Source organism: Vicia villosa, linkage group LG4 (assembly GCF_029867415.1).
Source record: "Vicia villosa cultivar HV-30 ecotype Madison, WI linkage group LG4, Vvil1.0, whole genome shotgun sequence".
In the NCBI taxonomy this organism is placed as follows: Eukaryota; Viridiplantae; Streptophyta; class Magnoliopsida; order Fabales; family Fabaceae; genus Vicia; species Vicia villosa.
The window spans coordinates 54,503,636-54,512,835 of NC_081183.1; positions in this window are offsets into that span (position 1 = coordinate 54,503,636).

Here is a 9,200-nt window from a genome sequence, read left to right on the forward strand (position 1 = left end):
ATGAATGGCAGAAAGATTATCTAAGGGAGACTTCTTGTTTAAAGCCCAAGATGAAGGCTGACTCAATGCTGAGGATGACCCAAAGCATGGATCCTAGACTCTGCTAAGGAAGATTGATGAAGATAAGGGTGACAGAGACTGTCCATGTCTCTCATTCCAAAAGGTGTACTCAATGCAAAATTGAGACAAACTTAGCTTGTTTAAAGTCTGGTTTAAATTGGAAGAAACTCACCAGGGTAGGCTAAAAGGTGGCTAAAGACCTGTTCCTATGTTTATAAGAAACCTGATGGGTCCTTGTATACAAGCTCAAGAGGAAGCTGGAAATGCTTTTAAGAAGCCTGTGGGTCCTTGTACAAAGCCCAAGAGGAGGCTAATCGAGGGTCCTTGTTATAGCACAAGAGAAAGCTATGTAGTTTTGAACTTATTTTGGCTCTAAGCAAATGGGTAAGAGGTTTCACCGGGAATAATTCCTCTTTTGGGTGGATGTGTCCTATTTATTTGGATTCTAAGGTTTTTGCCAAGATGTTTCACCGGGAATAATTCATCTTGGGGGTTTGAACTACAGATCTCTAATTAGGAAAGAGCCTTCACCGGGAAGACATTCTCAATCCTAGGCCATATTCCTATAATATATATATAGTTTAACTGTCCTAAGGTTTATACTCAAACGTAGTTCTAAACTAATATATATATGCACAATTTATATTTGACAGTAATTTAAATAAAGACTGTAAATTGAAAGCTTGTAAAGCCTAACCTGGATGGAGTGGAGGCCATTGAAGAAGTATGTACAGAGCCTCAACAGTAATTTTTGTTGTTTTGTTGATGACAGTTGAATATATGATAAACAGTTAATGGTTTTTGAAAACAGAAGAAGTGAAGATGGACAAAGGTCACATAGGTATCTGAAGAGTTTCACCGGGAATAATGCCCTTCAAATACCAGAAGAATGTTTTGAAAACAGAAAGAAGATTTTGAAAATACAGTTTTGAAAACAAGCTAAGAAGAGAAGGTTTTTGGGACTTACACTCTATTAGAGGCCCAGTACTTTACAGTACTGGTGTAAAAGCAATTGAAAATGATTTTGAATGATACAAGGTTTTGTTGTTTGAAAACCCTAATCATTTGATTTATTCGGAGATTGAAAACAGTTTTGAGAATTGACAAAAGTCAACTTAATTAAAGTAAAAATAAAGATTTTTTACTTAATTAAGACCTAAACAATTAGGGTTTTATCATAAACTTTATTTACAAAATGATTTAGGTTAAAACAAAGTGAAAATATGTATTAAAGTATTTAAGAAAACACCTAAAACATACTATTTTAAACCTAATAAAAATACATGAAATAAATAATATTTTTATAATTTTTTTGATTATTCACAAAATAGATATGTTAAATAAAAAGTGTGTGAAAAATGAAGTGAAAAGGATTTAATTTGATAAGTGAATTAATTATGTGAAGTTGTGAAGAAAATGAAAAGAAAAAGTGATAAAAAAATATTTTGGCCTCACCATGGTTTGAACCCACGCCCTTGAAGCCAACAATCAAAACACACACCAACCAGCCAACGCGCGCATGGTGTTATAGAGGGCATTTCATTGCAATATGTGTGTTGTCTAGTGCATAGAGTGGAAAAAAGAAAATAAAATCAAAAGGTCTGAGGCGAGGGGGATTCGAACCCCAGACCTTGGGCATGAGGAGACTAAGAGCGCATGTGTGGCCACTAGGGCAAGTTATTCATTCGTTAAGGAAACGCCTATCATTAAAAATAAAACAAACTTCGCTCAGAGATTTGAAAAATGGCGCCACCCTCCATCTTCGTCTTCAACCTCAAGCTCCATCAATTCAAATTTCTGAACTCTCTCAACTCTCAACCATTTGCAATGATGTAAACATGAAACTTGCTCTAAATTCACTCACGATTCTAAATATGTAACTAACATGAATTAATATTAACTACATCTAACTAATTTACCAGAAATCGTGAAGAACCCTAAAATTTCAAAATCAAATTAAATGACTATACTGAAAGATAAATGGATGATGATAGAGGGTTTTCAATCCTCTGATGATGCTGAACATGATAGAATCGAGCTATTTCACAAAGAGTACTTAAATTAGAGAAGTGAGGTTCAGAAACTTACCTCTGAAAATGGAGGTCGTGAGGATGATAGAGACCACCTGGGCTTGAATGAATGATCTCAATAGCTTCCCTGAGACTCAATGATGCTAACTGGATGCTTATTGGAGCTTGAATCCTCCTGAATTGCTCTATGGACCTCCCTCGATTTCAGCTTCAAGTGAACATGGAGGTTGTTGAATTTGGAGTTACAGATGAGCTGCAGCCATCTGGTTAGCTTCACTATGACCTGAGGAGTGTGCCTGGATGATTGGCTTGGCTTGAAACCTCCTGAATTGTTCTGTGGTCCTCCAACTGCAAGTGCTCCAAATGAGAGGTGGAGATGATGATTCTCCACGCCCAGCAGTGTTCCAGAGGTTTGGATCACCTCCAAATGCCTCCCTCAATGTGTTTGAATACTTATTTTCAAAGAGAGAGCTTTGGTTTGAAGAATCCGAGTCTTCTTGCCAAAGGACCTTTGAAAAAACTAAGTATGAAGAAAGAAAAGAGAAAGCAAGAATTCTGTTGCTTTGGTGTGTTTTCTGAATGAGAATGAGGCCTCTATTTATAGGCAAATGGATGCAGATCAATTGGCTGTGGTGAGCTTGCTTAGTGTAGTGAGTTTGGTTTCTTAGCCATGAAGAAATTCAAAGAATCTCCAAAATGCAATGATGCATTTTCGGGCTAGCTTCCCCTATCCATTGATCTTGCAGGATCTTAGGGAACATTTCTGATATGTAGCAAGTTTCTATTGGCTTAGGAGAAGATTCCAATTGGTGAATCATTGCTTATCATAAATTCTCAAAAGTAATGATTACATAATCACATGTTCTTGCTTTTGGGAATCTTCTTCAATCTTCATGCCATGGTGAAAATGAATGCATGGTATTGTTTCAGACATGTTATGGGTCGTGTAGCATCCATTCATGAAGCAAAATGCACAAAATTGCAAAGTTCCAATTTGCACATGACCTATAATTTTACTTCATGAGGCCAACTTTGAACAAGCATAACTCCTAGCTCAAATTGAATTTGGAGAAGGTTGAACACAATTTGGAAAGCCCTAAACATCTACTTCAAATCATTAGTTTATGTCTTCTTCAGAATCATTTGGGAAATTTGTGAAAAATGAGCCCAAAGTTGGATGAAAACTAGGTTAAAACACTTAGAAAAATTTCTAAGTGTTTATGACCTAAACTTCAAAATTTCCAAAACTTCATAAATGGTTGATCTTTTGAAAAAAGTTCCCTTGTAAGATGTTGTTTTATTTTGCAAGATCTACAACTTTCATGTTGGAAGTTTTTTGAGTTGTGTAGGTGAAATTTTGAGTTCTCACCATGCCTTCAAAAACCCTAATTCCCGACTTTTTGTTCCTTGATGAATTTCTTTGAATTTCTTTGGTCAAATGACTTTGACATCCATATATTGATGATATTGATCTTTGAAAATCATTATTTGACCAAAAACCTTAAAAGTCAATGATGATCCTTCACAGTTGACTTTTCCCTGACAAAGTGAATTTTTGGGCTTTTGTGTAGAAACAAGATCTTCTCCTCAAATGAATGATGTAAATGGATTATATTGAGGTAGTAGAGATTCTTGAATCATGTCTTGAGTTTTGGATTCATGCCCTGATTAAAAGTCCACTATCTTGGTGAATTATGTCAAAACCCTAATTTGTCGACCATGTGAAAATAATGACTGTAGACTTTGAATTGAAGTGTGATGTCCGGTGGATCTTGTAATATGAGATATTTGAAGATGATTGATGTCTTTGAATGATCCCCTGAGGTTTTTTAGGGCTTCCCAAATGTGATCCCTGATTTCAGTCCTTGATAGGCTCAAAACCCTAGTTTGGTGACCTGAGTAAACCTGTACTCAGATGACTGGATGTCTAATCAATCATATATGAGAAAAATGAAGTCCTTGAGCCCCATGATTGTATTAGGGACTAATCCTTGTATTGATTGATCCTTTGCCTGAGCTTTCTTGCCTTTGAGCATCCTCGATTAGATACCAGATGGAGAAGTAACTGCTCTGGGAACTTGTCTTGACCTGATGAAAAATTCTGAAGATATGCCATCTCAGGGGGGTCAAAAATTAGGGTATGACAGATGCCCCTATTTAAGTTTCTTTTATCTGGAGGGAGAGAGATTGATATCTCGATCTTTCCGGCGTAAAAGAGACTTAAATATCGAGGAATGCCCGAATTTTGGGCGCTCCTGAGATGTTGTAATTGATAAAAATTCTTGCATGACTTGATCCCGTTGTCGCACTTGGCGGGGGATGAGGAGACAAACTCCTGCAGAAATACTTGATGTGGATTCTGGCGAATGGATGGCAGTATAGGATGCGCAATCCATCTTCTTTAACTAAGTGTTGATACTTAGAAAAAGGTAAACAACCTCCTCTCGTTCCGGATGTCCAAATCTCGAAACTGGTCTCAGTTGCGTTTGGACAATATCTCAGATAAAGAGAAAATCTCCAAAGGTCTGTTTCCTCATCAAACTTCTTACCAGCGCTTGGAGGTAAGATGCCATTTGACGGCTGTAGAGAAACTTCAAAGGTTTGTTTCCTCGTCAAACTTCTTATCAGCGCTTGGAGATAAGATGCCATTTGACGGTAGTAAAGAAACTTCAAAGGTTTGTTTCCTCGTAAAACTTCTTACCAGCGCTTGGAGGTAAGATGCCATTTGACGGCTGTAAAGAAACTTCACCATCTTCCCTTTTGACTTGACGTCTTTGAAAGAATGTCATATGGCCTCATGATCTTTTGAGGGGCTAATGACTTTGTTTGAAGGCGGACGAACTGTTTTCGGGGTGAAAACTGCCATTCGTCAACTGATGCCTGGGGAATCAACGAACTGTTTTCCTAAGAGGAAAACTGCCATTCATCGACTCTGTGGGGAGTTAAACATCCCAGAAACAGACAAACTGTTCGAAGAAACTGCCATTTGTCGATCTCTTGAGTATTTAACAGACAAACTGTCTTTTCTTGGGAAAAGACTGCCATTTGCCAATTGCTAGGGGAGAAAACTGTCTTCTACTGGGAGAGACTGCCATTTGTCGACCCTGTCATGAAAGAAAGTGAGCAAACTGTCTTCTGCTGAAAGAGACTGCCATTTGCTGACTTTGTTGTGATAGAAAGTGAGCAAACTGTCTTCTGCTGAAAGAGACTGCCATTTGCTGACTCTGTTATGATAGAAAGTGAGCAAACTGTCTTCTGCTGAAAGAGACTGCCATTTGCTGACTCTGTTATGATAGAAAGTGAGCAAACTGTCTTCTGTTGAAAGAGACTGCCATTTGCTGACTCTGTTATGATAGAAAGTGAGCAAACTGTCTTCTGCTGAAAGAGACTGCCATTTGCTGACTCTGTTATGATAGAAAGTGAGCAAACTGTCTTCTGCTGAAAGAGACTGCCATTTGCTGACTTTGTTGGGGAATCTGAACTATCTTCTGGACGAAGACTATCATTCGCTGACTCCGCTGGGGAATCATTTGTCGATCTGCTGGGAGATTCTGAATTTTTCTTTGACAAGAAGTGGCACCTCTTGACCCTGCTGGGGAAATACCAAACCTGTAGGGAATTCCAAAATGTGAAGCAGACCATCTTATCTGAAGAAGGCTGTCGAATGTCGCTCTGCGGGAGAATCTCAGCTGAGGAATTCCAAAAGTGAACAAACTATCTCTTTGAGGGAGACTACCATCTGTTGACTTGCTTGGTGAGATCTTTGCTATGAACTGTTGTCTCGGAGGAAAAAGTTTCTCCGGAACTTGCAGGGGAAACTTGAGTTCATGCCTCAATGACTTAGGCATTCACAGGATCAAAGCCTGATTCGGCTATGCAATTATGATGTAATGTATGCATGAATATTATGACAATGATAAAATGTAAAGTGAATGTGAATAGAATTGTCGCGGATGTAAAATCCTAAGATACGACTGAAATTCTTGTGGATCAGAAGATGTCCTCTTCTTGGAGTTCGAACTCTGTTGGGAATATCTGGTTATCAGTTGTCCGCTGTCCGAAGTAAGTAATATGAATTGAAGTAAAGATCCGTCATCGGGAGATGTTCGCAAAGCGACCTCATGGGGAAATATTGGTTCCTGGAGTCTCAACCGTTCTCGGAGCAACTGTTTGCATTCTTCCTGTTGTTTGTAAACTTTAGAAAGAAATTTCACCATTATTTTTGCAAGTAAATTCATTTTTATTTTATGAAAACATTTGTTTCAAGAAAATGACTGTTTAAACTTAAAATGCATTTCAAGAAACTGAATAAGACTAGATTGCAAAGGAAAAGCACAAGGCTCAAATTATTATATATGGAATGGTAATCAGCCAAATGCTTGATTCCATGGAGTATTTACAAAGTTGGAAATTGGTAATTTTCGGGAAAAGGGCTACGATGAAACGTGACGACCGTTATCTCTCCCTTCCACTCCGAGTTGCGCTGTATTCGTGCTTCGTAGAAGATGACCTACTGCTGATGAATACTCCGCTATGGATTTTGAATGATCAAGTTTGTCCTGAACACAGTTACTTGCCATATATCCCTAACTTTTGCGTAAACTACCCCTTTCGGGTTTTAAGTCTACCGGGATTGATATATATATATTTTTTTATGTCTCTAATTTTTGCCTGAATCGCCCTTTCGGGTTTTCGATTCACCGAGACGCTCTTTTTTGCCTAAGTCGCTCTTTGCGAGTTTTCAACTTAGCGAGCTGTTCTTTTGTTTATTTAGGCGAAGTATTTCTTGACTGCGTCGACGTTCACAGGACGGGTGAATTTTTCTCCATCCATAGTCGTGAGTATTAAGGCTCCTCCTGAGAAAGCTCTCTTGACCACGTAGGGGCCATCATAATTGGGAGTCCATTTCCCTCTCGAATCTGTGAGAAAAGATTGAATCTTTTTGAGTACAAGGTCGCCTTCTTTGATTGTGCGAGGTCGAACCTTTTTGTCGAAAGCTTTCTTCATTCTTTGTTGATATAGCTGTCCGTGGCATAAAGCTGTCATGCGCTTTTCTTCAATTAAGTTCAATTCATCAAATCTGCTTTGACACCACTCGGCTTCTGTTAATTTTGCTTCCATCAAGACTCTCATTGATGGAATCTCAACCTCTATTGGTAGGACTGCCTCCATGCCATATACAAGGGAGAAAGGAGTTGCTCCAGTCGAAGTACGTACTGATGTACGGTAACCATGAAGAGCATACGGGAGCATTTCATGCCAATCTTTGTAAGTGATGACCATCTTCTGAATGATTTTCTTGATGTTTTTATTAGCTGCTTCTACAGATCCATTCATCTTTGGTCTGTAAGGAGATGAGTTGTGATGTTCGATCTTGAATTCTTCACAAAGCTCCTTCATCATTTTGTTATTCAAATTTGACCCATTGTCAGTGATTATCTTGCTAGGAACGCCGTAGCGACATATGATGTGATTCTTGATAAACCTGACGACAACTTGTCTTGTAACGTTTGCATATGAAGCTGCTTCAACCCATTTGGTGAAATAGTCTATGGCTACCAAGATGAAGCGATGTCCGTTGGACGCTTTTGGCTCGATCATTCCAATCATGTCGATTCCCCACATGGAGAAAGGCCAAGGGGAAGAGAGTATGTTGAGAAGAGATGGTGGCACATGAATTCTATCGGCGTAGATCTGACATTTGTGACACCTCTTTGCATACTGGTAGCAATCTGACTCCATTGTCAGCCAATAATATCCTGCTCTCAGTATTTTCCTTGTCATGGTATGTCCATTGGTGTGAGTACCAAAGGAACCTTCATGTATTTCTCTCATGAGTATTTCTGCTTCTTTTCTGTCAACGCATCTGAGCAGAACCATGTCGAAGTTTCTCTTGTACAGAACATCTTCATTCAGGAAGGATCTACAAGTTAACTTTCTCAAAGTCTTTCTATCTTTCTTTGACGCCCCGAGAGGGTACTCTTGCTTTTGAAGAAAGTTCTTGATGTCGTGATACCACGGTTTGTCGTCGATGATTGCTTCTACTGTGAACACATGAGCGGGCCTATCCAGGCGCATAACATCGATCCGAGGAATGTCATTCCAATGATTTATCCTAATCATGGAAGAGAGTGTGGCTAATGCATCAGCCAAGTTGTTTTCTTCACGAGGAATGTGATGAAAATCTACCCTGTCGAAGAATGGTAACAATCTTCTCGCGTAGTCTTTGTAAGGAATTAGCCCTGGTTGGCGTGTTTCCCATTCTCCTTTGATTTGATTGATGATCAAAGCAGAATCTCCGTATACATCCAAGTGTTTGATTTTTAGATCCATGGCTTCTTCGAGACCCATGATGCAAGCTTCATATTCGGCCTCATTGTTTGTGCATTTGAAAGTTAATCTGGCAGTAAATGGAATATGGGTACCCTGAGGTGTAACAATGATTGCCCCAATTCCTCGTCCATAAGCATTGACAGCTCCGTCAAAGATTAAGCCCCACTGGGATCCTATCTCAGGTCCTTCGTCTGGTAGTGGCTCGTCGTAATCTTTCATCTTGAGGTACATGACGTCCTCGTCCGGAAAGTCGAAACTGGTTGATTCATGACCATTGAGTGGGTGGTGAGCCAAGTGCTCAGCTAGAATGCTTCCTTTCACGGCTTTCTGTGCGTGATACTCAATGTCATATTCTGATAACAACATCTGCCAACGGGCAATTCTCCCGGTTAAGGCAGGCTTCTCAAAGATGTACTTGATTGGATCCATATGAGAGATCAAGTAAGTAGTATGTCGAATCATGTACTGGCGGAGACGCTTGGCAGCCCAGGCCAAAGCACAACACGTCTTCTCGAGCATGGAGTAGCGGGATTCACAGTCAGTGAATTTCTTGCTTAGGTAGTAAATGGCATGCTCTTTTCTTCTTGTCTCGTCTTGCTGTCCAAGGACACAACCCATGGAATCTTCTAAGACGGTTAAGTACATTATCAAAGGTCTTCCTTCCACTGGAGGAGACAGGATGGGTGGTTCGAGCAGATATTCCTTAATGCTGTCGAACGCTTTCTGACAATCGTCTGTCCAGACGCAACTCTGATTTTTCCGTAGAAGTTTGAAAAT